The sequence below is a fragment of the Agelaius tricolor genome, unplaced genomic scaffold (assembly GCF_023055355.1).
Source record: "Agelaius tricolor isolate 1412-34295 unplaced genomic scaffold, bAgeTri1.0.p SCAF_16, whole genome shotgun sequence".
Taxonomy (NCBI): Eukaryota; Metazoa; Chordata; class Aves; order Passeriformes; family Icteridae; genus Agelaius; species Agelaius tricolor.
The window spans coordinates 6,340,562-6,366,956 of NW_027269276.1; the positions used below are offsets into that span (position 1 = coordinate 6,340,562).

Consider the following 26,395-nt stretch of genomic DNA (forward strand, 5'->3'; position numbering starts at 1 on the left):
CCAGCCCAGGGAAGCACTGGGGTGTCCTGAGCTGGCCTTGCTGCCTGGGCACAGCCCAGGCCTCTCAGCATGCACAGTGTGGATGCTGGGATTGACAGCGCCCTTGTCCCCAGCGTGAGTGCCACTCTGTCACAGCAATGCCATGTGCCCCAGTCCTGGGGGAGAGGCTGGGCACGAGCTGGGAGCTGATGGGGTAAGCAACAATGAGCGCTCATCCCCAGAACGCGCAGGCGGGGGGAGCAGAGGAGAAGATGTGACCTCAGCAGATGCTCGAGAAGGAGAGGGGGAGGATGTGCACTGCAAGGAGCCAAAGTTAGCACAAAAGAGAAAGTGTTAGCCTCGTCACAGTGGCAAATGCATTCAGATCTCAGTGGGGGCTGGCAGCAGCTCTGCTCTCCCAAACGCCTCAGCACGCTGCCCTCAGCTCTCGCCTCAGTTCCGCAGCCCTCCTGTGCCAGCACGCTGACCTCTCCTCCTCCCCGAGCTCTGCCTGTGCATCCCCACCTGCTCTGCTGCTCCTGCAGAGCGAGCAGCCCTCCTGAGGCATTCTGCATCTTCACAGCATTCCACCAGCACCACACGCATCACCTCTCCGGGCCAGCAAATGCTCCTTGACAGAAATTGGTGTCCTGCAATTTCAGTAGGAAAGGTTGAAAGGAAATGGTGTTGGCCCAGTGCTTTTGCTGGCAGAAAGCCAAATCAAGCATGGAAAATCCAAACTGGGTATAATGAGAGGAGAAGATTTTGTGCCCTGTTGCACTGTTGGTGCAAGAATTCTGGTTAATTGTTAAGAGTTGCTTATGCAGTGTTTCTTTTTATCCATAGACAATGTCTTGCAACATGGGACTGTTTAAAAGCTACAATAAAAAAATCCCACAATTTTTTGCCTGTATTCAGTATCAATAAAATAGTCTACACAATCTTACATGACCATGCTCCCTGATGTCAACACAGATGAAGCATCTGTCTTCCAGAAGGAAAAAAATATTGTCAAATCTGTCACCTTTAGCAAACAGAGCAGCTTTTTTTTTTTCCCTGCTGTCTCATCTCTGGAGTACCTCTTGCCTGAATGACTCCAGTTTTGATGATTAACCAGCCCATTTTCAAACACCTAGAAAATGCCTTTCCCAAACAGGGAAGGATTTGGATATTAACTCCAGCAGCATTGTGCTCAAACACAGACCCATTACTGCTGTTTGTTAATCATCTGGGGAGACAGTGTCTGCAAACAACTGTGCAGGGACTCTCTACAGGGTTTATAGAAGTGTTTATTGCTTCTTCTGTACCTTCAGTGAAAGGCAAAATCAGTGCTCATTGATACATGAAGTCTTCAGGCTTCATTTTGGAGTTTTCTGCTGCAGCATAACAAGATGTACTGAAATCACTTTTGTGTGCTCTGCTGTACCTCCTCAAACTCCTCTTCTCTGGCAGATCAGATGGATGGGGGGCTGCAGCCATTTGCATTTTTAAATAAAGTCAAACACTGTAAAGTGGAGCTTGGCTTTCTACAACAGTGTGCTGAGCAGTTGGATTTGGTTGTATTTTGAGAGGCTTGAACTCTGCTCCAGTCTGTTGCTGTCTCTTTTCTGAGCACACTCCCTAGTGCTCTAATAAATACTAAAACCATGGTTGTGCATTTTCTTCAGCTGAAACTTGGATTTAGCTGACAGAATCTGGCAGAATCTGACCCAAAGGTCTGACAGAATCATAGGCTGGTCCTTAGAAGGGAACTGAAAGTTCTGGTTGTAGCCCCCATGCCATGGGCAGGGACTTTCCACCAGGCCAGGTTGCTCAGAGCCCCATCAAGCCTGGAGATAGTTTGGGGTCAGGTTAGGGGCAGATCTGTAGGTGTAAGGATAGGTAGACAGAATGATCTCAAGAAACTTCAGAAGCTCTGCAGGAAACAAACAGAAAATCATGATAAAATAAATAAATAAAAGCCAGCAAACAAGCGCTAAATTCAAAGAAATCAGAATAAATGTATCCACAGGGGTCAACTTAGGGAAAAGCCACACAAACTGCAGTGATGTTCCTGCCCTTCTCCCTTCACCCCTTATTGTTTTGCAGCTACAACCAGAGATGATCCTCCCCCTTCCCCAGGCTGAATTCAATCTCCCACCACGTCAGCAGCTGGCGCCTCCTCGGCACTCACAGAGACACTTTGGGCACTGCCAAGACCATTTGCATTGCCAGAGGAGGGATTGTTATCCACTGAATTAATGAAACCTGTGTCAAACTCAGCTGTCCTTCCAATATTCTGAGCACTTTACCTCTGCCTGGGTTTGAGGCAATGGGAACTATTTAGTGGCACCGTGGCACAACCTCTACTGCAGGTTTTGTGTGCTCTAGGTTGAAGCCACCTGAAAGGGAACCTGAAAGAGATGCAATAGATGTTTGAGCTTGTTGATGCATGAATTTTGAGCTGGTGAAGTACAGAAAAACACCCTCCCTGTCTGAAAATGCAGGGACAGTCACAAAGGTTAAAAATTCCATAGTGATGTCATTTGGGCTGAAGTTATAAAACAAGTACTGTGCTAGAGGTGTGTGAGGAAATTTTTCAGGTGAGCTCAGGGAAGTTTGCATGAGTTCCCTTTCCAGTAATGCTCTATCCAAACACATCCTCACACTTGCTGCACAAATCCTGGCAGCTGGCCTGCTGATGGAGAGGGATGAACACATGGCAGGCACCACGTGTGTGCAGTGTACTCTGCCCCAAGCTGCTTGAAATCCCCAAAAATTCCATAGACTTGCAAATGTTACAACTAGGTTGGCCATTTCCACCCTATACAGTAATCTGAGTTTTCCCTCCAACTTCTGCCAGTATTTTTAAACAGAGCTGGAGCAGCCTTTTTCTATAAATACTCCACTTCTACACCAATATTTGAGATTCCAGCTGATCAAATTCTGTCTGTTATGCCACTGTTTTGTTTATTATGTATTAGTGCTTTTCACCACCCATTTCATCTCTTTCCCTTCTTGTTATTGCTAAAACACACTCAGATTTTGGAGATTTACAGAAGAAACCTGTGTTTTTCCCAAACCAAGAGTCCTGCAGCTCGCAGCCTGCAGTGTTTCCAGGATATAACACAGTCAGCAGGACAGCATGTCAGTCACTGGCACAGGCCAAAAATAGCATGTGTAAGGCCAAACTCAAAGGGCTAAAATGGTGCTCTTTGAGCAGATGTTTAAAAGCTTGTGCACAAGCTCTAGGCTTGTTAGCCAGCCTAAAAACTGCAAAAGGCCTCTGGGAAGGATTAAAACTCTTGGCCAGTACACACACTTCTCTGTTGGAGGCACTGGAGATATGTTTTACTTAAAAATGAAAGTGGTAACCTGGGCTGAAGGATTGCTCAGAGAGCTCCTGAGCCAGAGGTCCTGGAACCATTCCTGATTTGGGCCAGGTACTCATTAAGGGCAAAAGGAGTTTGATCTCAGAAAGGGCTAAGCAGGGGCATTTATGACTCAAGAGAATCTTGAGGAGGATGGGGTAGAAAAAAACTACTTGAGAAATGGAGAAATTCCATACGTAAGAATAAAGATGGGAGGTTTTACAAGTGTAAAAGAAAATATATTGAAAAAACATCTGAAGAGAGGAGACTTTAAGATTCCTGGTTGAGATTGCTGAGTACTGCCCCTGGGGCTATCTCAGCCTCAGTCTGCATCTATTCCAACATCCATGGAAGCACCAGGTCCTCACACATTCTCTGCAGTGAACAGGAAATATCAATGACTTTGTCTTTTTTCCCATTTTTTCCATGGTTTTCTAAAAACATGCCCTGATGAACAACCCATCCGCCTTTGCTGTTTCTGCCACACTTTTACTTCTGTGCACTCTCTGGCTACAGCACTGTGTCTTTGGCTTGTTACCATGGCACGGAGGTGCCCTTCTGTGTCATTCACAGTGAGAAACCCTAAAACTCCACATAACGATTTTACAGCCTAATGTGTGAAAACATGAGCTCATTGGGAAGCAGAAAGCCAGCATTCACCCTGAGCTATGGATGATTTCCTCAGTCATGAAACCTTTGGCCAAGCAGCACCACTATGGTTTTTTTTTTTCCTTTTCATTTTTCAGCATCACAAGAAAAAATATTTGAAGCTTTTCCCAAGTGCCAGATTCTACAAGTTACAGGCTGGAGTTATTATGAGTCTCATTAGTCTCCATGCCCTCCTTCCCACACCTATGAAAACCAGCACGTTATAAAAAGGGTTAGTTGGACTCAACAGTGAATGAGCAATTTAGCTGGGTAAAGAACAGAGAAGAAATAGATTGGGATAATATGGTGCAGGAAAGCAAAACGAATTTATTTCCCCCAGCCTTAGCTGAAATTAGATGAGTGCTTGGATTGGGTACACACTAAGGGAAACCCATGGTGGTGTTTGATCTTGGTCCCATGAAGAACAAGGGTTTTATTCTGATAAAAAACAGCCACTGTAGTACTGGAAATTCCACCCAAATATATAAAATGTTTGTTCTCTCTGGCATAGCTGTGTGAGAGCTCTACCAAGGGTAGGTCAGAGAAGGCAGGGTATTGTGGAGCTATTTTCTTGCAGAATAAGGCAGGAAGTGAGAAATGATCATTGTTGTGTCTGAAAGGATCAGGTTAAGTGCTGGAACAGAAATCCACTGAGGAATTAATTTGTAGACTTTGCAGAGAGTAAGGAAATTAAATCTAGCTAAACGAGTTATTCGTATTTTTTCCCTTAACAGTAGTAAGCATTAAATCTTGAATTGGGAGTACAGTGAGGCACTGACACCCCATCAGTGTGTTAACTGGCTCATTCACGCTGGAGCAAGGCTGTGGGTAACAAGGAGCTTTCATTAACAACTGATCTTAAAAGGAGACAGGGATTTTTTGGGTTTTTTTACCTTTTTCAGGCTCTTGTTTGAGCTGGAAGGGGTGTCCTGGGAGACCTGGTGGTTCAGGCAGGCCAGGAGGTCCCTGTCCTGGTGGTGTTGATTCTAGGAATGCTGCCTATGATTTTACTCTGCCCAATACATTGGCTCTGGGTTCCTATCATCACCGGAGCTACCTACATTGTTCTGATTGGTTTGGCACCTAGAAAAAACTGTTTTCAGGAATGAGGAACCAGCAGTACAATGTGGTGCAGCTGGTGTCATCCTAGGAGTGAGAAAGAAGGCTGGCTGAAAACAAAATTTTGACCTATATAGAGTGATCCATCTGTCCAGGGAAATATTTCTATACTTCCTAGAGTCAGCTTCTTCCCTGCTTTACCTGTTGGTGTTCTGACAGAAATTTTCAGTGTTTTTACCAAAAGGATATTTTTCCCCCCTGCTAGAACCCTTTTCACCAAGATTATTTCTCAAAACATGGTGCTAGGGAAGGCTTAGCCACCCAAACTTGCCATTCTCATGTGGTTTTCAGCAGCTCCCTGGGAACTCCCTTAAGGCTGTCCTGCTCAGTCATTGCATTGCCTTCCTGGCTGCTTTTTTCCCTTTTTTCTTTTTCCTTTTTCCATTCAGCTGCTTGCAATTCACATGAGCTATTGTATTAATAAACAGACCTTTCCCTTCACCAATCCCACAAACATTGGGGATATGAAGCAATAAATGACAAAGCAGCCCCACATCTTTCATACCGTCATTGGCCTTCATGTCTTGCAGGAGAGGAATTTCATCCAGCTGGTTTCATCATGGTTGAGTGATCTTTAGTATTAAATGCAGGGCAAAAGCTAAAGATCGTGGCACCAGAATCCTTTGTATGTAACGTTACAAATGGCTCGCCTGCAAATGGAACGAAATGTCAGAAGATGATATCAAATAAATGAAGATATCACCACAACTACTCATGTGGAGCATAATGTCCCAGACCTTCTCTCTGTTATTTCAAAAGCACTCACATTTCAAAAGAGTGGGGATTTCTTTTCTCTTCCTCATAGGGGAAACTGGTGCCGTAGAATTGCAAACACGATTGTGGTGCGTGCTGCGTGAGAAGCAGACACTTGCTGCCTTGGAAACCCTGAAAAGGCCGTGTCTCTGATGCTAGTTTCTCTTTCTCTCACCCTCTAATTATGTAAGCCCCACTCATTTAGGTTTGGACTCAGGCTGCTTTTCTTCCTGGTATCCATTACACCATTAGGCTGTTGCAGTGACAGAGTGACCCGATGGGAGGGTGGAAATACCCCGTGGGTTAATGGAGGCAGCAGGATGTTTTCCCTGGATGAGCATTGCTGAAGGTGGGATGCAATGGAAGACATGCTCCCCTGTCAGTGCTGGTACCTGTGCTACAGCAACAAGCATCCCACCCCTCCCCTTCCAACATCATGGGGGCTGAACTGGTAATTTGGATGTAATTGGGCACCTCTGATTCTGTTTAATGGGGCTCCTGATAAATGGCTCTCCTGCCTAATTGGTACAGTTACCATAGGAGGGCCTGGCCCAAAGTGTGAAGCAATGCAGGCCCCTAACTCCCACTGAAATCAATTACACTGAAATCAATGAGAGTTAAACAGCTGAACAGCTTTTAAAATCTGGCCCTCAGTGCCCCCCAGGGCTGTAATTTATCAAAGCACCAAATAAATGGCATGCCTGGTTGATTTCAATGGGTGTGATTGGTTTATAGGAGTTATTACTGGAAAACCCCCAGCTTTTAATACATGTCCCCTGTTATTTTTCCAGAATTTCAGTCTGTTGATGCACAAGTGCAAAGCAAATGCACTTGAGTTTGACTCTGTTCCAGGAAGGCTATCAGGTGGAGTCCAGCATATATTTTGATTTTGACCATGATGAGGAAGGGGACAGAGGATTAGACAGACATCTGCTCTCATCCTATGCAGCCATTTGTGCAAGTTCTTATCAGGGCAATTGATTTGAGGAAAAAACTCTGCAGTCTTTGCCCATCAAAACTCTCCTGAATATATAACTGGGCATAAAATCAGCAGTGACCTTGAGGATGGAGCCTTTTCTGCACATTGTAGTGCTGTGAAACTCTGCACACAAAACCAGGAGACTGCCACAAGTGCTTCATTCTTTAAAAGATAATTCAGTTAGGGTGTTCTGGTGCTTGCTGGCATGATCTTATTGCTCTGTTACAGTTCTAAGCAGGGTACCTTATCTCTAATGATTGTTGTGAAGTGCTTCATGTTCTGCATTTTGCAGTAGTACCAGATACTAAACTGTGTCTCAGTCCCTACATCCCTGAGAAATGGAGAAACCAGTACTGCTACTGAAAGGACATTTTCTTCTGCAGGTGTCAGTATTTCAGAGCATCCTGCAGTGAATGGGATGTTAATTAATGTCTGATTCATGTCCCAACATTGTAACACACAACCATTGTGTTTGATGGGTTAATCATGGGACATTTCAGTCAATTTTCTGTCTACCCTTGTATTTCCTTTGTGTGTTGATCCTTTGGCTTTAGGGTCTTCTCAGAGGTGTGAGTTGAGAGGCAATTAGAAATTCTCTTTCCTGATGTGATGGGAGGAGTACAGCATGCCAGGTGGCCTTGGAGGGTTACTGTCCAAATTCACCTTTTAGAATCCCAGAACCTCCAGGATGACAGAAGTGTTATTTATAGACTCTGATGAAAGAACTGAATTTCTTCATTTACAAGGGTGCCTTGTAACCTGTCAAACCAGATGTCAAATGTCAGTCTTTCAGAGTGTGACAAATAATTTCCATTCTGAGATGGCTTTATGTTGCTGATTAGACTGTTGATGGGCCATCAAAGACATCAAAGACATCAGATTCTGGCATCTATTCTTGATGACAATATGTAAACTCTTCAGTGATCTACATATTGGCTCAGGGACTGACTTTGTTCTTTCCTGCTCAGAATAGCAGTATTTCCTCACCTCTCCAGAGAATGATATGTTTCTCACTTTTTTTTTTTTTTTTTTTTGTGGTGCAGCTTGGACAAAAGGCTTGAAGGTGTGAAGGAAAAGTAGCAACAAGAAGTTGCATCACTCATTCCCAACATAACTCGTGTTGGCAGTGCTTGTATTGTCCTGGTGCACTTGAGTTTGTCACAGTGTGTGGCACGACCTGCTCACAGCCAGGCTTTTCCTCCTCTTGTGATACCCCAGATTGTTTTCACTTGTGCCAGCCATGTAGTTTGCTCCAGCCTAGAGCAGGGCACTATGGAGACAGTGTGGTTAGCACTGAGGGCTGGCTCAAATGCCACTGAAGCCCCAGCTGCAAAGGATGAGTCTTGGATTCCCCAAAAGACTTGTTGGATGGAAGGCAGATAAAGGTACAAGTAGAGTCTAGGTGTAGTGCTTGAAAAATCAGAACACTTCACTCTGTGTGAGAAGAGATTTGGGTCCTTGGAGAAGAGACTCCAACCTCCTTGGAAATCACACTTTGGGCTCCTGCTGAAATGCTCTGTGTGGCTGGTACTGAGCTGCTGCCAAGAGCTGAGATCACAGTTCACCTGGCTTTGTTTCCTCAGAGGTGCCTGGAAGTGGCTCATTTTAAACAAAAGCAGGGTATGTTTGGACTCACATGCTTTTATTTCTTTCCCTTTCCACCCTAAATTTCTTCATGCTTCCTTGAGGCAGCAGGCATGGTCTTCCATGTACTTTGACCTGCTATTCCATAAACTGACCTAGGTCACACTCTTCCAGTGCCAGCAGCTGAGAGGTATCCATCAGTATCTTGCCTATTAATGATATTACACTTCCATGAAGTTCCTTCAGATCTTCCCCACCTGTACTTATAACAGACCCCATGTGGTGCCTTCTCTCATCTCTTTTCCTTTGCTCCTGAACTGATGCATTTCTGACACTGGCAAATGTCTTGGTGAATTTCTGTATTTCCTAGAATGACCTTGTTGGCATTTTGACCACAGTATGTGAAAGACCTAAAATGCTTGCAAACTTGTCAAAATGAAGTTAACAGATATGTACATCAATCTATGTTTATTTGTAGCCTGGCAGAACTCAAACACCCAGGTTCCAGCCAAAAACTCTGCTATCTATGGTTCCAAATGGCTTAACACTAGAATTTCAAACACCAGGAGGAGGTGAACATGTTCAAGAAGGACCTTGGTGGTTTTTTTTTTTTTAATCAACTGAATTACCCATAATTTCCTCTCTTTAATTTCTTTACTTACATGTTTACAAGGCATTGAGCGGCACACTATTGATTACACAGAGGTCACTCAATATAAGATGATGTATCTCCATTCCTCTCCATGGCAGTTCACAGAAGCTCCACTCAGGTGGGAGTGGAGCCCATGTTAAAGGTGCTGCCATGAGGGTAGTATGAATTTATTTAATTCTTTATTATAAAGTATGCCTGGATCCAAGGATTACTCCAGAGAGTGAAATCGAATCAGCTTAAAAAAGAGAAAAGTAAGAAGTCTGAAAATGATTGCAACACAGCCCTTTCAGATCCTGTTTATTTACTTTTTGTTTGTGGGTGGTATTTCCTTCATTCCCCATCAATCATGCCAGCTATTGATATTTTTTCTGTCAGACACTAAGAGTATCAGACTGACTGACACTATCTGTCTATTGACTGCCTCGGTTTTCAACCTTTTGGATTTGCAGCCCCCCTGAGCATTTTCTAGCTGAGGAATTTAAGCCAACTGACATGGATCATTAGCTTGAGTTACTCTTCATGAACCTGTCAGAAGTAAACTAGAAACCTCAGAAGCCTTAGGTAGATAACACTGATTATATAGGATAGATATTTACATAACACCATTGATGTCTCAGGTATAATCAGTCTCTAGCTGGATGAAATAATCGATAGGAAACCTGGCAGAAAATGCAGAATGAGATTGTTCCAGGCATTAGGAAGCCAGACCCACAGGTGGATCCATTTTCTGTTTCTCTGGGTTGAGACAGAGTTTCTGAGGGGGCCTTCACCCATTCAGGGGGACAGCTGTGATCCAGGCATCACTTGCATGCTGGGTGGGTGGATGAGGATTTAGGACAGCTCCTACAACCTCTTGCAGCCTTGGGAGACATAGGAGACTCTAGCTCAGGTGGATCCAGTCTCTATATTGAGTACTTGCCCCTTGGGCTTTATTATGCTTTATTTAGCACCTGAAATCACGTTGGAGACATATTCTCTTGGGTCCCTCACTGGAAACTAATTATACTCTCATAAGCCTGCTAATTTAGTGTGTGCTTCCAGCTACTCCAGGCAGGCACCACCTGATGTGCAAGTTATGACTTGCATAATGCTTGGGGACTTAATTTTCAGAGGTACCTTTGTGCCATGGAAATCAGCAGGACCCCTCATACTGCTCTTTTTTTTTTGCCTTCACATCATTGCTCAAATAAATACAAGAAAACTATGTAGCCATGTGTAGAGGCTCAGCATTTCTATGTTTCTCAAATGTCAGTCAGATTTGCTACCTCTGCTAGACTGAAGAGCTTTTTCCCAGCCAAAACCTACAAGCTGACACTTCAAGGGAGATCACGTCCAGCAATTAGATATGGGTTCTTCACAGTCAAGAAGTTCAAGGGCACGTGGATATGTGAAGTTGTGTTGGTTTAATTGATAGCTTAACCTAGTTTTGTCAAACTAATTATGGTTTCTGTGAAGGTTTACTTTTCCTCTATTTCATTTAAGATTAAATTGCTAAGTAGCTGATTTAGGCTGGAATATGATAAAACAATTTCTAAGCAGAAAAACTATCTTGATATGGTAGGAAAGAGCACTGCAAGAGAAAGAACTTCTATGTGTCTTGGTTACACTGTGGTAATTTGTGTGTAGACTAATCCTGGGAAGTTTAAGAGCCATTCCTTTGTGGATACCATGCCCCAGTGATGAAAGAGGAAACTTGCTGTCCGCTCATGTTCCAAATGTTCTTATGAGGTGTTAATGAAGCATTTCATCCTTTAATGGGACCACTGGGATTGCAGTTATCTATATTTTATTTTAAGGGTTTTTCATTTTCCAAGGATCAATACCTAGTTCCTAGAAAAGATACAAAAGAATTCCAGTAATATAAAGGAGAGAATTACTGTGTACCTTGAGGGCTGATATGTTGGAAATGAAATCTCCTCTGGAGTGTGAGCCAATTTTAAATTCTCCACAACACTGAACTTCCTTTTCAAGATGCAAAGCAGAGAGAAAAAATCATGTCATGTAACAAATATCAGGACAAGAAGGGGGGCCCAGTAGCTTATCACACATGTGTTTGGGACTCAGTCATTTAATAACTCAGCTTCAGTGGTGCTCTGGCAAGTGAGACAAAAAATCCAGTGCACAAGGCAATACAAGAGGCCACTAATATCTCAGAAGGTGATGCCAGGATTTGCTGCCACTTACTCTGCTTGACCTTCTCCAGAGGGGACTTTGTGTTAAATAAAAGCAGCAAATGTACTAGACAAAAGATTTTTTTGGCAAGATCTTGCTTTGGTCAGTTGGAATCCAGTTTCCATTACTTCAGGGCTTGGCATGAACAAAAGCTGCAGAACTTAAACGGTTTACAACCCACTTGTTGCATTTAAAAAAAAACACTTATATATTTTCTGTGCTGTAGTAGTCCGGTTTTAATTGGATATTTTTTGGTACAACAGACATGGAAAGTTTTTACCCAACAGAGACAGCTATAAGAACAGATCCAGAAAGTGCTGTGGGAAAAGCCACGTTTTCCATGTGTCATTGCTGAGTCCTGTCCCCAAACCAGGTTCATGTCTGTCATCTGGCTCTGTGAACTTTCCAGTGTCATATAGCAAATGTGCTTTTCTTTTCCTACCTCAAACCATCTGGAAAAGCTGTTCCCAGCTGCTGTGTAAAACATAGTAGGAGAGGCTGTGAATTTTCAGAAATACTTTTTTCCCTGTGCTACTTTTGGCTGGAGTAAAGTTTGTTTTCTTCACAGTAGCCAGTGTAAGGCTGTTTTGGATTTGTGCTGTTGATAACTCAGGGATGATTTTTTTTTCTTGCTGAATGGTGCTTACACACAGCCAATGCCTTCTTTTCTTCTTCTTCTTCTTCTTCTTCTCTTCTTCTTCTTCTTCTTCTCCTTCTCCTTCTCTCCTTTCTCCACCAGTGAGATTGGGGTACAAGGAATTAGGAGGGGACACAACCAGGACAGCTGTCCCCAAATGACCCAAGGGATATCCCAGACCTCGTGGAGTCATGGTCAGTGTACAGAGCTGGGGAAAGAGGGAGGAATGAGGGCACCTTCAAGGTGATGGTGTTTGTCTTCTCACATCATCATTACATCTGATGGGGCCCTGCACTCCTGGGGATGGCTGAACACCTGCCAGCCCTTGGAAAGTGGCAAGTGAATTCCTTGTTTTGCTTTTTTATTTGCATGCACAGCTTCTGATTTACCTAATTCCCTGTCTTCATCTCAATCCACAAGTTTTCTCACTTTTGATGCTCTCTTCCATCCCACTGGGTGGAAGCAAGAGGCTGTGTGGGGTTTAGTTGCCATTTGGGATTAAACCACAGCATTCTCCATCAAATATTTTCCAATTCAGCAAAAAAGCAGTACCTCAATCTGCTGTAATTCCCATGCAAATCCACAAACTATCCAAATAAACCTTCCTTACCAGCCATGTCCAAACAGTGCCTGGTTTTGTGTAGGGCTGGCTCCTCAGAAGGCCTTCTGGCAGCCCTGGTAATGCTTTGCTTGGCAGCAGCTCTATTTTAGATTTGTTTTTATTAAAAATTATGGCACATACCCCAGAATGAGAATTTCAGCCTCTAAATTATGGTTCTGCACTGATGTGGTGGCTGCATTTTTTCTAACTCCAGTAACAGGATCCTTGTAGTACATGTGGTTGGTAACATTTCTTGTAAAGATTTTCCCCAATCACTTGAGATTTTAGAACTGGATACATGATTTTCTTGCACCTCTTTTTTTGTTGTTGTTTTTGGGGGGGTTTGTGGTTTGGTTTTGTTTTTTTTTTCTTTTTTTTTCTTTTTTTTTTTTCTCTCTATTACTAAATGCCTGATTGTAGTTGACAATATCCTGGATACAGCAAGACAGGAGAGCTTGAAAGGGGTGAAATGAAACTACATGGGCATGGAAATACAGCAGAGATACGGTCTGCTCCTCTCTGCTGGAATTAGAAATAACGTGGGTATGATAAGCTGAAAGGAATCCTGTTCCCCTTCTTTTCTGGATGACAAATGAAATAATGGTGTTCTCTGGAGTGTTCTAAAAGAATCAGCTTTGATCCTACCAAACTGAGCTCGTGGTGACAGCCTGTCATTCAGGAGAGAAAGGTGGGGCTGTCAGCTGTCATCATGAGGGCACATGGGTTTTGATGCAGTCTAGGGTGTAAAAGGTGGAAGTGAGAAAATCTAAGGCAGGTTCAGTAAGATCTCATCCCTGCCTTCTCCAAAAAAGGCACAGTCCCACTGCAGGTCAATGCTCTGCATAATTTTCTTACTTTACCCTTACTCCTAAGCAAGGTGAGCTCTGTTCCCACTTCCCCGCAGGTGGAGATGCATTACAGAATCTCTTTTAGGCCCGGAGATGGTTTCTCATTGTTGTCTGTGAAAATCAGATGATTTGTGCCCCATTGTAATGGAAATAGCAGAGGAAGTGCTCCAGCAGCCATCCAAGCCCAAGAGGAGAGCTGGCAACTTCCCCCTGACATTTCCAAAACAACTTGCTGTGTTTTCAGTGCTAAATGATGCTGTGGACAGAAGCCCTGAAACCATTCTTCCTGTCAGTTCCAGGGACGGGCAATTAATCACTGGTGATTACAGGTCTTTTCCTAGCCAATAATTGCAAGGCAATTAAGTTTGGGGAAAGGAGAGCAGGGTGGCAGCGTGGATGGCTGTGCAGAAGGGGACTGTCAGCCCCTGGCAGTGTTAAACTGTCCCACATCAGCTACGAATTTCAGTTACCAAAGCATATTTTGATATGCAGTAATTATGCTTCCACCTCAGCTTTCATCCCTTTCATTTGTTGCTTCCATTGAATGTCAGGAATTATGTGTCACGGTTCAGAAAGACTTGAGAAATCCATTAAAAGCTTCCACAAAGAGAGCAATTTTTCAGACAATATATGATGAAGAAACTGGTCTCCTCTGATGATTAATTCCCATAACTATTCATCAAGTCAGGTGCCAGGCTTTGCAGCAGGCTAGGAGCATTAAGAGCTGTGATGAGTGAGGTCTTCTAGCCCTGAACCTATGAACTAAGTACATCAGCAAACTCCCAGGCAGCAGCTAGCAGAAATACAACATTAGTTTTAGTCACTGTACTGTTAAAACATGTATTTTCACTGGCAGGCTGCAATTGCCAGCCCTTCATAAATCTTTCCACACAGCCAGTGCCATAAGCACCACTGGTTTAGCTCTAATCCCTTGGAGTGTTGTAATCTGTCATCCCCAGGGGGATTGCAGTGACCCCCCACCCTGACTGTGCCTGGCTGATGTCAGTGGGAGTTTTGGACAAAACCACTGCAGAGGTTTAGTCAACCAGATATGCAGCCATGCTGTGATAACTTCAAGCTGTAGTTGGGTACTGGTGGGGAGTGTTTAATCCACTGGGTGATACAGGGGGTTATTGCACTCTTGTGGTGGTGTTCACAGGGGTTTTCAGGTGAGGGAAGAGACGAGAATGTTGACTCTATGTTCAGAAGGCTTGATTTATTATTTTATGATATATATTACGTTAAAACTATACTAAAAAGAATAGAAGGAAAAGTTTCATCTCGGAAGGCTAGCTAAGCTAAGAATAGAAAGGAATAAATAATAACGATTTGTGTCTCAGACAGAGAGTCCAAGCTAACTGGGCTGTGATTGGCCATTAATTATAAATATCCAAGATGGGCCAATCACAGATGCACCTGTTGCATTCCACAGCAGCAGATAACCATTGTTTAATGAAAAGATGTCTGAGACACACTCTTAGCTTTTTTGGGTGTTCTTTTTTTTTTTTTTGGTTTGTTTTTTTGTTTTTAAAGTTTTTTGATGTTTACATTTTTGTAATGGAGCTTTTTACGCAGTTTTTATGTAAATAATGATTGTTTCCCAGATGTCGTAATAGGATATGAAATGAACGACACACACACGTTGAAATGTTTAAGGCAAAAAAAAAAAGTAGTTTATTTCTGACCCCAGTGTTTGTAGACTTTCAAAATTGACCATGGATTGGAGGATGAGACTGCTGCCTCTCCAACTACACTGGTCAAACCAACAGTTCATCAAATTTCTCCTCCTCCAGAAGGGAATGCAAAACAATCATTATTTACATGAAAACTGTGTGAGAAACTCCTTTACAAAAATGTAAACATCAAAAGGCTTAGAAGAACTGAGAAGAACGGGGCGACACACTCTTGAGCAGAGCTAGTTCAGCAGCTCAGGCTGTGCTTTGTGCTGCTGAAGAGAGCAGCACTGGTTCCATGCTTTGTGTGTCATCAGCAGCACCAGCAGCAGCTCCTGTGACCCCCAGCATCCAAACAGAAATGCTCCTCCTTGAAATGCCGCTTCTTGTCTCTCTCTATTGGACTTAATTTTGTACCACAGAAGGAGGTGCCCCAGATTTCCTGCTCAGAGTATCCCTTCAGTCAGGGCTCTGTGTATTTATCATAGGAGTTGGAGAATGGACTTTTTGGCTCTGCCTGGGATGAGTGATCTGTTTGGTGAAATGTTTTGAGTACATGTGCTGTACAGTTTTCTCCCTTTCACTTTCCTTCCCAGAAAAAGGAGCCACAGGGAATGAGGAGTCCTGCCAGCCTCTACTCCTGAGCCTCCTGCCCTCATCCCACATAAGCCAAATTCCCCTTGAAGTTACACTTGGGTAATTCCATTGAAATTAATAAGATTTTTACAGTGTGATCAAGAAGAAAACGTGTAATACAAGTTTTTTTTTAAGATATACTTACTTTGTTCTCTTTTTTGCTGGCAAAAGTTGTATTTACAATATTCTCCTTCCTTCTTGCTCTCTTGTGGGTGTACCTCTTGTGAAACTTTCCATTGTTGGAAATGTCTGTAAAGAAAAGACAAAAAGAGATAAGCTGAATTACTTTTTTTTTTTCCTTAAAAATTTCCTCCACAGAAGAGCTTGCAAGAATTGAAGAGAGAACATGAGATTTTAGTGCTGCCTTTAGCCATATGCAATTATAAAGTCAAGGTCTGGGTGCCTTTAGGGTATCAGCCTAAAAATGAATGGCATTTCTATCAGTAGCAAAAGGAATGTTAACTGTTCCCTAGTGGTGGAGACCCAAGATAGAGGGAAATTAAATGATGTGCTCCTCATTTCACAGACATGAACACACACACACACGATCACAGAGAGCCATGGATCAGAACCTGGCCCACTGGCAAGACTTTATTTGTGGTTAGTGAGCTGCTAGGGGGAAGAAGCCAAAATAACCATTTCCATCCAGAAGACTGTAGGAAGACAGTGTTAATCTTGAGCTAGAGTGCTGTATTTGATCTCTAACTGCAAGGAAAGGTTTTGACATCCTGTTGTTCCAAACCATCTCACCAGCAGAAGGCACCTTGTACAGGGACTGTGCGGACATCAGAGCCCAGCAGAGCCAAAGCCCCAGCAATTGCTGGTGGTTGGTTGTAACAACAGCAGCAGGACCCTTCTCAACCAAATTCTCACAGGGGATCCTGCATGGCTTTGCTGAGGGCTGCTATGTGGCAATCACTCTGTTATCAGGGCCTAAGATAACCAGGGTTGGCAGAGGGAAGAAGAAAGCGATGACTCATGAAACAAACCAGCAAGGAGAAGATGCACACCCCTGTTACATTCCCACACTCATCAGATAACTTCTCTTTTCAACTGTTAATTTTACCTCAGAGCTTTACAGCTAAGTGCACAATCCTGAAAATGGTTCAGTTAATTTAGAATAAAATTTTTAATTCACCGGTTTGCCACCAAGTCTTGGAACTATAACCATGCAGCAAAGTCAATCTTTCTTTGCTGTCTGAAGTTTGAGAACTATAAACCAGAGGTAATCATAGCCTTCTTGATGCTTATTCTTCATTGAAAAAAGGAAGACAGTGCTTTCAGGAAAAGCAAACTCCATCTCCTTCCTTAAAATTTTGTGCCAATATGTTTCTTCTACTTCTCAATATTAATCTGAGTGATTGCTCTAAAAAGCAAGATTATTCATTTCTAAAGATCTAAGGATATTTTCTCCATAGTCTGACCTGAATTTGGCACTGTATTTAATAGCTCAAGCTCAATAAAGAGCAAAACCAGCTCATTTCTCATAGAAGTTTATCATTCCTTCTCAGCACAGCAGACATATCTTTTGCAGCTGAACCATGTCAGGCTTTATCCTGAGACTTCTCTCACTAAGAAAGTTTGCCTCTGGCTGTCTCGTTTGCTTTCTTGCTGACTTGCTCTTTGTTCTGTGAACACAACTCCTCATACTCCTTGTTCTTCATCTGTGAAATTGTCTTTAAAGAAACAGCATTAAGAGGACATTAATACAGTCCAGTCAAGTGCACCTCGTGTAAGGGATGCCCAAGTTAAGCTTGCCTAAGCAATCCTAATTCAGTCCCCTACACATGTGTTCCTTTTTCCACAACCTATAACCCTCTGTTCAATATTTCATTGGCTCTCCAGGGAGGGCCCCATCTCAAGCTGAGACTGGGAATCTGCCAGCAGAGCAGCACTAATTGGAAGATGACAAATGTTTGCTGCTGGACCTCTGATGATGGTTGTGCTCCTGGATCCCTGCCGTCTCCTAGGATGACCAATTTATTTAGGCTGACTCGGATAATTAAATGCATGAGTACATTTTTTCCTCACTCAGCCTCTATTCTTTCCTCATGTGACTGCAAACCTGTGAACTTTCCTTGCATTGAGTTGTCCCAGCATTACCTATTTTCTTTGCTCAGGAAGCACCAAGTTAAGTCAATATTTGGTCTCTTTGAGAGGTCACAAAGGGGATCTGTCCTTCAAAATATCAGTAGATATTCCCTCCCAATGATGGAAAATGTGCTGCCACATACATTGTGGAGAGACACTGCATGAGCAGATCAAAAGATCAGGATTTGATGTGAGGAGGACAGTCAGTGAGCCTGTGCCAAATGCTTTTGGCAGATTAGCTCTTGCTTTGAGGAACACAGCCTGAACACTTTCCTGTAAGATTAGGGAAGTAGTGCCATGCTCATAAAACATAACCTCACTATTTTTCTATTTAACAGCTCTCTTTCCACCCTAGGCACAGACACTGCCTTCATTTCAAAGATGGTCAATCAACAGGGATATGACCTCAGTTCCAGCAAGTGGATATTGCTGGGATGGCATCCTCAGGACCATGTCCACTCTGTTCCAAGTTCCAGTCCAGAGCTGGAAGAATTTCCTCAGGGAAGAGGAGAAATAGTCCACCTTCAGCCTCCCCAGTGACACAGACCTGTGGGACTTGGGTACATCTCTCTGCCAAGAACTGCTCAACCCCTCCTTTCCTTACTGTGCAGAACTCACAGAACTTTGCCCACTGCTTTGAAGCAAACTGGAGAGGGGGCAGAGAGAAGGTCCCCACACCTGCCAACCCACCAGGAGCCCCTTGCTCTGCCTCCCACACCAAGGATATTCCTTAGGCATTACTGGGTGAATCAGAGAAGGAAGATGCTTGAGAAGACCCTGTGAATGGTTTACAGGGATAAAAGAAGGGAACTCAGCTCTTCAAATAAAATAGCCACCTAAGAGAATAAAATTGTTCATTAATTTATTTCAGGTTGAACCTCTATACAAGTTTATGCACTTATTTTGCCTCACATAATCATTTCAAGCATCATCAGCTCTCAACTAACAGGAGGTACATTCCTAGCTGTGCAGGGGGATTCCTCCCAGCTGCACCAAAGGGTTCACAAACCATCACTGATCTTACACTGCAGTCCCTGCTCACATCCAGTACTTCTGCTACTCATCAGCTCCTGATCATTTTCCTTTTCTGTTGCTGTTGTGCTCTTCTGCAGAGGCAGCAGAGCATCCATGGGCAGCAGGTCTGAGCTGAAGTGCTCTGGAGAGACCAGCAGAGGTGATTGGCAGCAGTCAAGGTTTGAGGTTCCCAGCCTGGAGGAAGCTCCTCTCAAAGCCCCTGTGCTCACTCACCGTGTGCACCCTGCAGACTCCCTCGCTTCTTGGTGACAAGAAATATTGATGAGAACAGTGCTCAGGTCCTTCCTTCTCCCTTGGAAACTCACTGCCTGGTTCTTAAAAGCAGATGGACTTCAACATCCTGACACTTCCCTTCCAGCAAAGAAAAGCACTTAATATACAAAATCCCTGCACCAGCGTTTTGAGAATATTTTCCAATAAAATAAATCAAAAATAGAGGGAAATTTCCAACTGATAAAATTAGCCCAGCCTGTCAGTGCTGCTGCCCTAAAACAATCAGTCATACCTGGGACTAAGCTTTTCTCCCAGAGATGCAGTTGCCATGAAAGGCAATTGCATCTCTGTGTTGGTAATGCTTTTTGTCACTGCAGTATGTCTTTGAGGTACCTCCGGCCCCACCATGGCTGGTTTAACATAATCTCTTCTGATAGCAAATAGAAATTTTAGCTGTAGCCAAAAAGGCTTGACAGTGTTGCTTTCATCTTGGCACCATCCATGCTAAGGATATAAGCAGGAAAATATCACTAACAATACATCAGCTGGGCTTATATTGTCACAAAAAATTCAAAAAAGACACTACCACTTTCTGATGACACCGTCATTAAACCCAGCTACCCTGGAGCATGATTAGTGCACACACAGACAAGGCAACACCAAGGAGAACAAAATGAACTTGCAATGGCTACTCTTTGAGTAATTCTGAGTCATCACTGATTATCTGGTTCGTGATCAAGCAAGGAAACAAGCAAAGCCACGTTGATTTATGCTCCAGATGCCACATACCCTGCCAGGCTCAGGGTAGCGTGACTGTGTTGTCCTCAGAACTGACTTACAATGGCCACACATCAAGAAAGAACTTGGATTAGCACATTGAGGAATTAGTGCTTGCAAAAAGGAAACAAAGTAGAAACTGGGGAAGGCACTATTTTGATCCATTTTGTGATGTGACATTTTATAAGTTCTCTCAGAAACAGTTTGATGCTTGACATCTGATGCTTTCTAAATATGTCGCTGTTTGTGGCATGTTCAGAGAAAACCTGTAATCATCACAACTTCTTTAATACAGCACAATGAGATCTGACTGTAGCAATAAATCATATCTCATCCTATTCTATTCTCATTGATTTTGGTGGAATAAAGGTTTTGCCCAAAGGAATATAACCACATGAATACTTTGTTAGCTTCTCATCATCTCTTTCTCAATTCATTACTCCTTTGCTTTCTCCTTTGATAACTGGTCATGGAAAGTAATTCAGTAAATAATTCTGGTGGAGGATTTATGTTTTTCTTATTATATGTGAGAAAACTATTTGTGATGCATCTGCAAGGAGATCAGCATGGATTTTAAATCTTACCAGATTTGTAGACAAGAGGATACTGGCTTTATCTCTCAATTGGCTGAGAAATATGTATATCTTTTTACTTTCAGGTACAAATATTTCCATCTGCATCAAAATTTACTTGCTGGGAGGCTCCATGTGCATGCAGTGCTCCAGGGATATAGACCATGGAATAGCACAGCTTCTTATATTAACTCTTTCTGATTATCTTTAGCTTGACCCTGCCATCCCTGTCACAGTTCTATTCACATATATTTCAGGGAACTGTTGAGGAAATATCAGGGTGCAATAACAGAACTTTGCTTCCAGAATTGATTTCACAGCAGCAAAGAGTGATGCAGCTGGCTGAGCTAGAAGTGATGGCTGCCACAGTAAACCAACTTTAATTTCCTCCACAATTTCTTTTTTCACTTTACCAGACTTAATACTCTGGCACAGAAAGACAGATTATTGGGAAATAGGCTCAGGTGACCATTGAGAATGTGGAATGTGTTTGATTAGGTTTCTATTTAAGGAGGGATATTATTTGGGAAATTGAGTCTCACTCCTTGTTAGAGGCTGATTGTAGCTTATCAGCTGAAGAGGTTTAGGTAACATTTCAACTACACAGCTGGAAGTGGTACAATAACCCTTGATTTTAAAGGAGTAATTATTGCATCCAGCTTAGGCTTAAAAATAGAGAAAAACAGACTTACAGGGCAGCAAAGGAAATCTCATTTTGTTTTTTATTTGAAAGCAGCAAGGAGAAAACATGTTGTCATGTAGCTGTCAGTGGGATCTTGACACCTGAATCAGAAAGACTTCAAACACTGGCACGAAGCAGCAGCACCAGTTCTGTGCAAGCTTGTGTCTCCTGGATGGGGAAGGGAAGAAGAGGCATCTGGTCCTTCCCTGTCCCCATTTCCTACAGCCTGCCACAAACCCCCTTCTCTCCTGGTCAAGACAGAGGCCACGAAGTTCAAAGGAAATTAAAAAATGAGCATTGCGTCTTTGCTCATCAGTTGTCACCCCAGATCTGGACCATAGGGATGTCTCCATCAGGGTGAAATCTGTGTCTCAGAGCCTGTGACTCACCAGGGAATACACTGGCATAAGCAATACCCTAAAAGTATCCCATTTAGCCCAGGTATGAAGCTGCAGGCAAGAGGTTAAGAGGAACATTTTTAAAGCAGAGCAAAAGACTTAGTGATAGAACTGCTGTTGACATTGAGTCTCACACACTGCTTTGAAAATTTACCACCCAAGAGCTACCTTAAATCTATAATGCAGTAATGGTATTAAACAAGGCAGGAACATTAAAACACTGGCTTAAACCTTGGATTTCCATAATGCTCTGAAATGGAACAATAGCAAATCTAGTGCTTGGTCTTGATTAATTATGTGAGAGGGATGTGCTGGACTGGCCAGCACTGTCATAGGCATACTGCTTATTAAAAAGGTTATGATCTTTCCTTTTCCTTCCTAAATGCTCCATCAGCTCCATCTCTGTAGGTAGAAGGTACCCAATGGAGGTCACTTGCAGGGAAGTGTTCCCAGGAAAAGCAGGACCAATCTGTCTTATCCCCACAGGAATCAAATGGGGTTTTCATAAAGTAGAGACTGCTAAATTCTTTCAATTCTTTAGGAAAAGTTGTGGTTTTTTTTCCCTGAGAAATGCAGTTAAGATTGGTTTGAAGCTTCTAAGAAGCCTAATGAACCGTGGCTATGCCTGTAGCTTTTTAACATTTGGAAACTTTTGTTGCTAATTAACTTCATTAATAGTACTTAGAGGCACAGTGGCCAATATTTACTGAGCACTGGTGTTACTGCAAAGCACCAGTGGAGCCAGTGGCTCAGCAAATAGATTCCCTACAGAAGACTACAGGGCTGAACTCGTCATGGTCAGGTTGTTTCTCCTCTGTGTGAAAAAAAGAGGAAAACCTCATTGATGCTGTTTAAAAAAAACCCCATTGGTGTTAAATGAATTGATGGAACTTCCTAATCCTGCTGGGGTTGGTTGGAGAGCTGCATTCCCACGTGGAATTCACAGTGTGCAGAGGGGGCTGGCTGCAGCATCGTGGCCTCGAGCTGGACAGGGCTGGACAGAGCAGTCCAGGGACCCTCAGTGCCCAGAGGAAGATGCTGCAGAAACATCCTTTTCCAAGTAAACCCCAAACAGGAGCTTGGTGGCACTGGGGGACGTGGCTCTGGATGCCTGGATGACTTCAGCATCCATCCAGCAAAATTGTTGACATCGTGGTGTCCATGGGAAATCCCTGTCCATGAGTGCATCCCTGGGGCACACTGAGATGGGGTTTTAATGAGATCACCCTGAGCAAAACTTTTTCTTCCCTGCTCAGCTGAAAAGGGAGATGCACCAGACTCACTTTATCATGACAGAAATGCCCTGTGAAAAGGCAGAGAGGTTTCTTGCGCACAGCTATCTGAAGTGCAGCTAATTGGACATCACTGCAGCAACTAACTGATCCAGGAAAATCCAGAACTGTGTAGCTGTTATGAGAAAAGTAGCTGGAATTACTTCTTGAAAAGGTTTTCACAAACTTCTCCCTGTTATTTTTCTCTCCTTTTTTTTTTTTTTATTGTTGTTGTTGTTTTCTTTTACCTCTTTCATAATCTCTTTTATTTACAGTGCATCCTTCAGGGGACACTGTTGAGCTATTCACTATAAACCTAAAATATATACATCTAGGTTGGTATTATATATGGAAACAGATTAGTCTCTTTGACTTATATTTCTAGTCAGTCTGCCCAGATTACTGTGTTTGTTCTACCAAGGGAAATCTCCTGACCTGAAAAATGTTTAAACTATGTTTTGTTTTTTAATATCACAAGAACATTTCTATTGGTGTGATGGTTCCTTGATGCTTCTCTACAGCCCTTTTGGTTTTTACTGCACTGACAGGATTTGAGGAGATTCTGAAAGCTGCTGGGAAGAAATTTGCTGAAGATCCCAGGAATATAATCCTCTCCTGGTTTTGCTACAGCTCTTTTCTCTCTTTTTTTTTTTTTTCCTCCTTTTTTTTTTGGCATGAAAGCCCAAATCCCAGAGGATTGCTGAGATGGTGAGGACAACTGGAAAAGGAGGAGCACCTTATCAGGCAATGGCTGCACAAGAAGGTTTTTAAAATTTTTCTTATCTCCATGCTCTCATCTGCAACATCAGATCCTCTTAGGTTTTAGACCAAGAGGGGTCTCTCTCAGGAATTCATCCCCTGGTGTATTATATTGTGGATTGCTGAATTCCTCCTAAGAAGTTAAGATTTTCACTCTTATTGCCCATGAGGATGGGCTGGAGGAGAAAACTGGAGAGACAGGGAAAAACACCCTGTTGGATGACACAGTTCTGGGCATTGCTGAGGGTCCCTGGGTGCTGATCTGGAGGAGTTTGGCTCAGTCCCTCAGTCTCATGTGTCCTCTGCAGATGATAATCTGTGCCTGCAAGGCCATGTCAGCATTTCCCAAGGTCCCTTAACACTCCCTGCCACTGTAGTTGGGATCATATTCCACTCTGCATGAAAAGCAGAATAGGCCTGAGCATAACTGGAAGGTTGGATCTCTGGAGAGCAATAAACCTCCAGGGTTTGCAATGGGTATAAACACACTTTAAATTTTTTTTTTTATTTCTGGCTATTGTGAAAAGTTGGAAGGGTTTCATATTTTTCTTTTCTGCCTGTGAGAAATACATTAACTAATAACTTAAACCCCAGGGTGCCTGCTGGTACTTTCATAGACAAGAAGGGAAGGATCAGTATTAAATACAGTTTAAAATAATCTAAGAGGTATGTGGAAGGAAGACAGGATCAAAGCAAATGACAGTAAATTATTGAAATGGACTACAAAAAGGACTAGAGAAGAGTCCTTATGCAAAAACCAAAAGGAGGAAACATTTGAGCTACCACCTTGGGGCCTGACTCTGCTCCTGCCTGGTTATCACCAGCCAAATTGCCCAAGTGATCTGCAATGCTCTGCAATGTTCTGCCTCCTTTCTCTGAGCCCAGTGGGGCTGCAGACTCTGCAGTGAGCAGGGTGGGACCACAGCTGTCAATGGGAAATGGAAAGGAGATGAGTTGCTGCAATCACAGGGCTTGAAAGTGTGGCTGGTGTAAACATCAATGAGACATTTGGTGCACTCCTAAGGCTCTTCTATCACTGGTGTGCTGTGAACAGGTCTAAGGCTTTGGAATGGTTTAGCCATCTCTAAAGGGCTGTAGGGGTTTATCCACTTCAGCTCTCTAAGCCTTTAGTGCCAAATCCTTGTCCCTTGTAAGTCTCCAGAAAAATCACCAGTAGTTTCAATGGGTGCAGGATCAGGTCCCTGGAGCACTTTAAGTAATTTAAACCACTCTAAATCCTCGAAGCAGCTTAAGTGATAAGCTACTTGTTCCAGAGTTTTCATCTTGCACACCAGGCTTGTAAAATACTCCAGGCAGCTCCTAGTGCACTGGCTGGGAGCACACACAGATGCATTGCTTTGGAACACAGAGATAACGTGGTGAGACCTTGCTATCAAACTCTCAAAGTGTTTTACTTTTAGAGAAAGTGGGACTTCTGTTATTTTTTAAACACAGTAAATAACTTCCAGCAGCTACCAGATGAGATGCTGCTCCCTGTGCTCAGGCAGGAGAGATAGTGCCAAAAGCTCTGGATTCAGACCCTGCTGGTGATGCCATTTGCTGCTACATTCCCAACCAGTCTGTGTGATATCAGGAGCACCAGAGGCTCTTTAATGTACCCTGCTTTTGAATGATGATTGGAAAATAGGATAAACCTGGGAAACACTTCACAAAAACTCTGCTGTAAAAAGTCACTTGGGGAAGTCCTAGCAGCCACTTTGGAAGTCCTAGCAGATCATCAAGCAGCATTTGGACAGGACTGCTGCAAACAGGTGTCTCTAAAGGGAAAGGGAGGTAGAGGAGCCAGACAAAAATTTCACTGCGTTTCCATCCTTTCATTTGCATGACAGCGCCTGGTTCACACTTGTCTTTTCATCTATTTTTTGCAGATCTGCAAATCAAGGCAATTGTGGCCAGGCATGGTCAAGGGGATATTTTAGGGAACTTATTAAGTCTTGCTGAAATCACAGCAGTTTGCTACTTAGGGCATAATGAAAGGGACTGAGATGTTGTCTGAGGCTTTAGCCAAGCTGTCTCCCTGGAGATGGATGCTTTGCTTCCATGCAGAAGAGTCAATGTTCCTGCAGTAATGTGGGAGGCTCTGGTGGTGTCCAGCTCACATCTTAGCTCCAGGAGCAGATACAAGGGCTGCAGCTCTCCACTGGCTACCACAGCATGACATCTTTGCTAGCTCTGCTGTACAGCACCATTCCTTCACACCATCTCAGTAGTTCTTCTGTCTCCTAGCCCATCTTTCCTCCACTGCTGGTCCAATCTCCTTTCTTCCTCTGACTCCTACTAACTTCAGGACACTGGAAAATTACCTTCCAATCTTGTACACTCCTCTGCTGCCCCTCTTTTCCTCTTTCCTTCCCGTCATACTCATCCCACTTTGCCTTCCTGTTTACATCAGCCTCTCCCATTCAAACTCTCTTGGGTGTCTAGATAAATATCATAAATTGAATTACAGCTGCAGACCAGAGCCCAAGACACCTGTGTCTGATTCCTGCCAGTGTTCAGGAGCTTTTGTGACTCAGCTCCTTTCTGATGCTCCTTCCTCATCTATGTGCTAAAGCTGGAAAAATATCAATAGGGGCCATGTGTTCCTTGGGTTCAGGGCACGATATAAATCCAGGGTGTGATTGCTGTTAACCTCTTCTGTGAGAAGTTGAACTGGCCAAATTTTCTGGTGGAGGCCATTGGCTGCCCTTCTTGGCTGTTAAATGCCATTTTCCCTGAATTTATTCCCCCCTTTTCCTTCCCAGGGAATGTGATGTGCTTGGCACAGGAGCTGCAATTCATGCAATATTATTATTAGGCAATAAACAGTGTCCATGAATGATTTAAACACAAGCAGAGCTGCTGATATTGATTTATTTTAAGCTCCATAAAGAGTTGTGTGGAGTTTTTTTTTTAAATGGGAATTATTAGGTCATCCATGGGGGAATCTTCAAAAGTACCCCTCT

The 26,395-nt window shown here is 43.2% G+C and overlaps 1 long non-coding RNA gene across 1 annotated transcript; it reads right to left on the reverse strand.

Moving 5' to 3' along the window:
• Window positions 1-1,321: 1,321 nt before the first annotated feature.
• On the reverse strand, window positions 1,322-5,945 carry LOC139596611 (uncharacterized). The gene is made up of 3 exons (XR_011681372.1): window positions 5,863-5,945; window positions 5,602-5,746; window positions 1,322-1,894 (listed from the first exon to the last, which is right to left on the reverse strand). It is a non-coding gene; the product is annotated as an uncharacterized lncRNA (long non-coding RNA).
• Window positions 5,946-26,395: the final 20,450 nt, after the last annotated feature.